The sequence below is a fragment of the Prionailurus viverrinus genome, chromosome B2, assembly GCF_022837055.1.
Source record: "Prionailurus viverrinus isolate Anna chromosome B2, UM_Priviv_1.0, whole genome shotgun sequence".
NCBI classification, from domain to species: domain Eukaryota; kingdom Metazoa; phylum Chordata; class Mammalia; order Carnivora; family Felidae; genus Prionailurus; species Prionailurus viverrinus.
Window position 1 is genome coordinate 119,035,464 of NC_062565.1, and position 8,185 is coordinate 119,043,648.

General features: G+C 44.0%; 1 long non-coding RNA gene across 1 annotated transcript; it reads right to left on the minus strand.

Annotated features, from left to right (window-relative positions):
- Positions 1–1,526: 1,526 nt before the first annotated feature.
- On the minus strand, positions 1,527–6,803 carry LOC125166766 (uncharacterized). The gene is made up of 3 exons (XR_007152529.1): positions 6,721–6,803; positions 6,145–6,271; positions 1,527–1,605 (listed from the first exon to the last, which is right to left on the minus strand). It is a non-coding gene; the product is annotated as an uncharacterized LOC125166766 (long non-coding RNA).
- Between the last annotated feature and the right edge of the window lie 1,382 nt (positions 6,804–8,185).

Consider the following 8,185-nt stretch of genomic DNA (forward strand, 5'->3'; position numbering starts at 1 on the left):
GCAGGCTTCAGGCTCTGAGTTGTCAGCACAGAGCCCAACGCGGGGCTTGAACCCAAGAGCAGTGAGATCATGACCTGAGCTGAAGTGGGAAGCTTAACTGACTGAGCCACACAGGCACCCTAACTATACTCATTCTTAAGGGAGGAGGGGCAGGGTGCCTCCTTCAACATTATTGCCTCTTCCTTATGCACCCAAAGTGCCTATTACTAATGTCCCCGGATCGTGAGTTCTTTGTCACTCGCCCAGCAAGGAGCAGAATCTGTGCCTCTTCTCGTAGGCTGCTCCGTGAGGGCAGAACCCACCGAAGAAACATCCCATAAACTTCTGCTTCCCCATTTCTCTGTACCTGTCCTGGTCTGGGTACGCTGCAAAAAGCCTGTGACCCTTAGGGTACAGAGGGTTCACTCTCTTCTCCCACTTGCAGACAGGTTGAGAGGGTCATGCAGGCCACAGTCGTGTAACTCTGGTGGCTTAGAGAGGGTTTGGTAACAGGACATATGATAAAATGCAAGTTTTTTGTGTGTAGATAGGGAATGTTTCCAGGGAGAGGGGCTTAATTTATTTATCTTTAAATTTGTTTTTATTAAAAAAAATTTTTTTTAACGTTTATTTATTTTTGAGACAGAGAGAGACAGCATGAATAGGGAAGGGGCAGTGAGAGAAGGCGACACAGAATCTGAAACAGGCTCCAGGCTCTGAGCTGTCAGCACAGAGCCCGACGCGGGGCTCGAACTCACGGACCATGAGATCATGACCTGAGCCGAAGTCGGACGCTCAACTGACTGAGCCCCCCAGGCGCCCCGAGAGGGGCTTAATTTAGAAGGTCTTCACACCTACCAGAATGAGGAGACGTGCAGCCCTCTCGTGACAGTGACAGGCAGCCCGTAGGAGGCTCAGAGCCAAGGGGCAGAGTGTGAACGGCACATTCTTCTCTGGGGACAGACGTTTTTCAGAGAGGTTGCAGCCCAGAGGGGACTACTCGAATTCTGTGTAATTAGGGAGTGAGCTGGAGTGCAGAAATCCAATGATGCAGTTTCGGTGTGTAAGATCCAGACTTGGGGCAAGTACAGGATGCCTGAAAACGTTCAAGCGTCCTATAATGAGGAAATGACCATTCCGATGAGACCAGCCTAAATGGGAAGATGGACAGGGCACAATGCAATTGCCAGACAAAGAAAAACCATCCAGATCAGACCAGAAGAAGGATAATTCCGTTAACCGTATCGGACTACTGATTTTCCTGATTCCCGGTGAGCAGGGATTAAAAGTTAATAGAAAAACCACGGGGTATTTAATCTGTAGTTTTAATATATTAGCATATATATTCATGCTTGGGTTACTCTTCAAATGAGCTTTATGTAATTCTCCATTTTTGTGTGGAATTATGCCTTTGTATCTCTCTCCTCAGAAGGAGATCAAATGGAGGCTCTCAGTTGAGAATGTCCTGCAGATATTGAACTCATTATAGAGAAATCACAGAATCATGCACATCGGTGCTACCACAGTCCTCTGGCCTCACCCAAACTGGGTCCTCAGCACTGCCCAGTAGTCCTCAAATGCGTTCGCTCACTGGGAAGCTGCCTCGTCCATTCTTGACCTAGGTGCCTGGGGCAGAGAATATAGGAAAGCGATGAAATCACAGGGGGTTATTAGCCAGACCACGTTAGTTAATCAGTTGAGGAAAGAAGTCATAGAGTTCGATGTGAATTACATTTATCCATCCTCTAAGGCAAGGTCTTAAAGACCCACAGTTAATTATAGATTTCAATTCAGTAGTAGGTCTGCAGTGGGACCCAGAAATTAGCCTTTTACATCAGAATCTCATGTGAATCCAATACAGGTGGTCCATGGCCCATAATTTGAGACATGGTGCTTTAAGGAAACTCTGGTTCCTAAGCTAAGCAACTTGCAGATTTATTAGAGAGTAAACAATGGACATTTCATGGCAGATATTGCCAGTCTATGTGTGTAGAAATGAGCTGGGATATGGGTGCTGTCAAAAAGGTTGTTTTTGTTTTTTGTTTTTTGGCCTGGTTGGCCTGTCACTCTTCAGGCTGCTGTAAGAAGTTTTCAACCCCTCTAGTGGTTTCCTTCTTGGAGATGCTAAATCAGACTGGTATAAATATGGAAAGGGAAAAAAGGAGAATTTTTCATGCACATTAAAAATAATGCGCCAAGTTTAGTTTCTCTACCAAACCGAGTAAACCAATGAAAATAAAATCTAAAGGCGGCAGAAAAGATTACCACTGTACAGTAAAGAGAGGCTTTGGGAATAACGATAATGTCAGCAAAGTGCACTGTAGAAAAAGAAGGGTCAACCTTCTAGGCACAGGGGTAATCCGAAGGTCCATAGGACTCCATTTTCTCCACAGGTAAATTCCTGTTTTAGCCACTCGGGTTAACACCATATATAAGTACTAGTGTGCTCATTTTCTTCCGAGTATGTACTTAAAATCAAGAGAAAAGTTCTTTGGTGTGCCTGCAGAAATAAGAAATTCTAGCTCTTCTGAAGAGAAGATAAAAGGATCCGAGGCAGAATATTTTTCATCATACTTCTGCAGCTTCCTTACAATGGGAATCAAGGAGATGTGTTCTCGCCTCTGGGTTTATGGCGAATGTTTTTAAAACGGCATGTCCCCAAAGCAAGGCAATTTACACCTGATTTTAAAGCTCTTCTCTCGCCTCCTTCTAATATTGTTAGAGTAGGCAGTTAAGACATGAGCAGGTGAGGAGAAGGGATAAGGTGGACGCTTGCTGGGGATTACCCGCTCTCTGCCCAGAGACGGCCCCATCTCCCTTACACCAGCCAACCTGTCTTGCAGTTTAGCACAGACTGATAAATAGAAGATCACGGTACAGGGACGTCCCCAACTCTGCAGCATGTGTACTTAAGAAACACTGTGTGTGCTAGAAACCCCAAGGCTATTTTAATATCATTATAATGCTACTTGCATTGCGGTTTGGGCCCTCCGTGGGTTGGTTGGGTTGCACTTAGGCACTCATGGGACGATGACTAACACAAACTTGTGTAAAGAGTTGGAGGGGAAGAAACCAAGGATCCAAGTGTGGAGCTATAATAAGATGGGAGGAGACCCAACAACCCCCCGTAAAGGAACACAGTGGAAACTCAGTGGCCTTCCACCCATCTTCCCGTCGGCCTCTCCTCTGTCTCTGGAGTGTAGTGTCCCTTTTTGCTAAATAAAAACACTTTGCTGCTTTAACTCTCTATGGAGCCTCTCAGCTGAATTTTTTCCTTTGAGAAGACATGGCCTGAGGAGTCAATAACCCACCATCCGGTATCAATATCATTACTGGAACACCAACTCTTTTTTTTTTTTTTGGAACACCAACTCTTAATGGTTACTGGAAGATCAACTCTCATCTGGCTTAGTAAAATCTCACAGACACCTAGACCTAAGCTGTATTGACTTGTTAACAGTCAATAGCTAGTTTGAACTTTATCTTCTCTATTCACTCCTTGATGAGGATGCTGATAAGCCCTGAGGAACAAGCTACAACTAAAAAGAGGTGGGTGGGGGGGGTGGGGGGGTGTATAAGATACAAAAAAATCCTATTTTTTGACCTTGAGGATCTTAATGATGTACCTAAGGTATTTACCCATCATCCCACTTCATATCCACACTGAGCTTGTTGCTGGGTACACATAGTAGACCCTTACTAAATATTGCCTGGAAGTCAAATGTACTCTATCAGTAGTAAGTAGTAATAGACTTATTATCCATCTTTCCTTTTAATCCATCTCATCTCAACCCATGTGTTTAAAGTCAGTTCTCCCAGGGGTGCCTGGGTGGCTCAGTTAGTTAGGCGGCCGACTTCGGCTCAGGTCATGATCTCGAGGTCCGTGAGTTCGAGCCCCGCGTCGGGCTCTGGGGTGATGGCTCAGAGCCTGGAGCCTGTTTCAGATTCTCTGCTCCCTCTCTCTGACCCTCCCCCATTCATGCTCTGTCTCTCTCTGTCTCAAAAATAAATAAACGTTAAAAAAAAATTAAAAAAAAATAAAATAAAGTCGGTTCTCCTGTTTGGAGTGAGAGAGGACCCATGTGTACTCAGCACAGCAATTCTACGCCAGCCCTTATTCTCCGTTCATGTCAACAGCCCGTGCATGGAGCACCTATGTTGAGGTGACTGTGGTAAGCATTTGGGGAGTGAGATGAGAGTAAAGAGAAAAGAAAGTAATAGACACAAAAGAGCATTCTTTTTGAGAGAGAGAGAGAGAAAAAAAAAACCCCACCCAAACCTGTGTTAAAAATAAGATAAGCTCGGGGCGCCTGGGTGGCGCAGTCGGTTAAGCGTCCGACTTCAGCCAGGTCACGATCTCGCGGTCTGTGAGTTCGAGCCCCGCGTCAGGCTCTGGGCTGATGGCTCAGAGCCTGGAGCCTGTTTCCAATTCTGTGTCTCCCTCTCTCTCTGCCCCTCCCCCGTTCATGCTCTGTCTCTCTCTGTCCCAAAAAAATAAATAAACGTTGAAAAAAAAAATTAAAAAAAAAAAAAATAAGATAAGCTCTACCATTTAATTTGCTTGTGGTCCTTTCACATCAATTACTTTTTCTGAGCCTCAGTTTTCTCACCTGCAAAATGGAAGCAATGTCTACTTTGATGGTTGTCCTAGGATCAAATGATATAACGGGGGTCGCCAGATTTAGCAAATAAAAATAATGCCAATACAATTGTGCCCATGCAATATTTGGAACATGCTAATACTAAAACATTATTTATTACTTATCTGATATTAAAATTCACCTGGCATTTTTCTGTCATTCCTAGAAATAATATGTGATGGTAGTAGCCATTTGATCACCGCTTTTCATGTGGTGGGCACTTCTAGGTACTTCAATTACACTGGCTATCATCCTAACAGTGGCTGAAGGCAGTAATTACTAACCCCACTTTGCATCTAGGATGTGGAAGTTTTCCAAAATCAAATTTCCAAACTTAGTCCATAAATAGCAGAGCTAAGATTCAACCCCACCATATCACACTGGTTCTTTAGTTAATGAACCCATTTTGAATTGGAGAATACCCAAGTGTTTATTACTCCAAATGGTCTCTGTTGATTACTCATATCCTGGGTACAGCAAAAGGGACTGGAGAGAGTAATGGCAATATGGAGATTAAGAGGTGCCATCGAGTGTAGGAAAAAGCCTGTATTTACTTCTCAACTTCCAGGGTGATGGTCTTGTGCCGGGAAATCTGTGTTTCTAGGGATACCAAGGCAAGGGCGTCAGGGCTCTCTAACAACATCACAGGGTGTGATGCAACACATAGGATTGTCTGTTGTCAAGACCCAGCCAGGGCAGAGATTTGTTGACTAACTGGTCTTAAAATAAAATAGTCATATAAGGACCCGTATTCACCTTTTTACCTTCTCAGTAACCTCTCATATAACCGGAATATCCTAAATAACAGCTACTATTGCCTATTGTAAATGGCAATGAAACAAAGCTGCCAGCAGGGATTTTTAAAGTCTTCCTTCCCGCCCCTCCCACCCACCAATAACTTCCAATCTTTCAAGTGCAGTCAGAATTTTATTTCATTCACTCATTCATTCATTCATTCATTCATTGGTTTGTTCAGCACGTGCTTATAGAGCACTTTCCAGATACTGTTCTAAGCCCTTCACAAATATTAACTCATTTAATTCTCACGATCACCCTGTAAAGTTGGTATTGCTCTTTCGTGCATTGAAATTTGGAATGGTACCCTGGTTTCCCGCTAGGATCTTGTGACCAATACCACGCCTTCAAAAGATGCCCATGCCCAACTCCCTGAAACCTAGGAAAATGTTATATTGCATAGAAAAGGGTCTTTGTACACGTAATTAACATTATAGACTTTAAAGTTGGGTGTCTATCCTGGATTTTTGACATGGGTCCAATCTGTCCCTATCAGCTCTTACGAGCAAAGAACTTTCTCTGACTGAGGCAAAGGGATGCAGAAGAAGAAGTCAGGGATGAGAAGCAGGAGGAGGACTTGCACACAGTTGCTGGTCCTAGGATGGAGGTCGCTGCATGAGTAATGGAGCTGGCCTTACGTTGCTGAAAGGGGCTCCCAGTTGACGACGAGTGAAGTAACTAGAAACTCAGACCTGCAGCCACAAGGAATAGAAAGAACTATGCCACCTACCTGGGCGAGTCTGGAGGCAGGTTCTCCTTCTAATTCAGGGAGCTTCAGGTGAGAGCTTCAGATGAATGCTTGGGCTGGCCTTCAGGGATCCAGAGCAGAGGAACCAGTTGAACTCATGTGAACTGGCCTAAGCAAGGGTGGGATAGTACATGTGCATTGCTAGAAGCCACTAAGTTTGTGGTAATTTTTACAGCTGCAAACTAAATGGTATCATTTTAGGGTACTATTTTTAAATATTCTTTATTTTTATCTTTTTTAATTCATTTTTTAAATGTTCATTTATTTTTGAGAGGCAGAGAGAGACAGTGTGAGCAGTGGGGGTGGAGGCAGAGAGAGGGAGGGAGACACAGAATCTAAAGCAGGCTCCAGGCTCCAAGCTGTCAGCCCAGAGCCGGACACGGGGCTCAAACTCACGAACCGTGAGATCATGACCTGAGCCGAAGTCGGACACTTAACTGGCTGAGCCACCCAGGTGCCCCTTATTTTTTAATATTTTAATGTGGTGGCCGTATCATCCTCAGTTGACCAGAGTATTTTATTAAGTAGAATATTTCACTTTGTAATGATTGTGCTCACCAAGTCTTCTTTGAACAGTGCCATTGAAGATGCTTCGTGTACAGTTCTTCACATAGTGAATCCCCACCATTTCTAAGACTCAGTCCCTGCATTATTGACTTGCTTGGAAGGGGACTCAGAGGAAACTCTGTAGAATGGAAGGGGGGAAGGTTTCTTGAAATGTTGAAGGAGGAAAGGCAGCAGAGTAAGGAAATTAAGAGCACAGATCCTCAGCCTGAGTCTGGCTTTAAACTCAGACTTGATTACCTACTAGCTATGTGACCTTGGGAAAGTTACTTAACATCTCTGTGTTTTGGTTTATCTTCAAAATGCAGGTGGCAAGAACAGTATCTAGGGTTGGTGTCATGATTTAGTGAATTAATACACAGAGAGTTCTTGAAATGTGGCCTCAATATGCACAGATGATCCAGAGTTAGCTGTATCATTAATCTTTGTTGCAGAGGTAAAGACAAGTTAGAGATGGAAATACCCCAAATAAAGAACAGCTCGCACAGATTTATAGCCAGAGAACTAGAAATGAAAATAACAACAAGATATGACTTTAAACAAATTAGACAAGCACAAATGAGAGAGCTGGGTAAGGCCAGTGTTGGGGAAGACACAGAACATGGGTACCACCCTCACCATGGCTGTTGGGAGTGAGAGCTGTGCAGTCATTCTGGTGAGCAACTAGCCACTACTTAGTCAAGGTAAATAAACACTCCCCCCCACTATGTCTTAGCCTGGGTTCTTCCAAAAACAGACGCCAAGATAAGGATTCGAAGGGACGTGGTTTATTTGAGAGATGAGCCCAGGAAACCCTGGTAGGGGAGGGGAGAAGTAAGATAGAGCAGGCACTCAATAAAGGGTATGTTTTTAAGCAAGTTACCACACAGGGTTAACGGAGCTTGACTGGGGGATTCCAGGAGCCAGTGTAGAATAAGAGCCTCACAGTTTGCCCACCTGAGGGATTTCACTTGGTTGAGGGCTGCTGAAAGAGCTCACAGGCAGGTTGATGCAGATGATGGCAGTGGGCCTGTGTGTGTGTGTGTGTATGTGTGTGTGTGTGCAAACACAATGGTAAGGCCAAGGAGATACGGGTATGGCACTCATAGAGGCTGTCATGAGGATGACTCAAAATTCCATTCCCAAGTATAAGCCTAAAGGACTGATCACAAAGTTCCAGAGGAGGCATGTATGAGAATGTTCTTTTGCAATATTAATTGTGATGTCAGGAAGTTCTGGGCAAGTTAGAGATAATCACTAGGAGAGTAAATAGACACAATGTGGAGAATGGGCACAGGGAGTATTACGCAGTAGTTAAAAATAACAGATTGGGTTATACATCTACATCATGAATCTTCAGAATAATCCAGAGTGAGAGGACAAACACAATGAGATCTGTAACACACACACACACACACACACACCCCGACCAATGAGCATTTTATAGCAACACACTTAATCAAAATAATATACACAAACA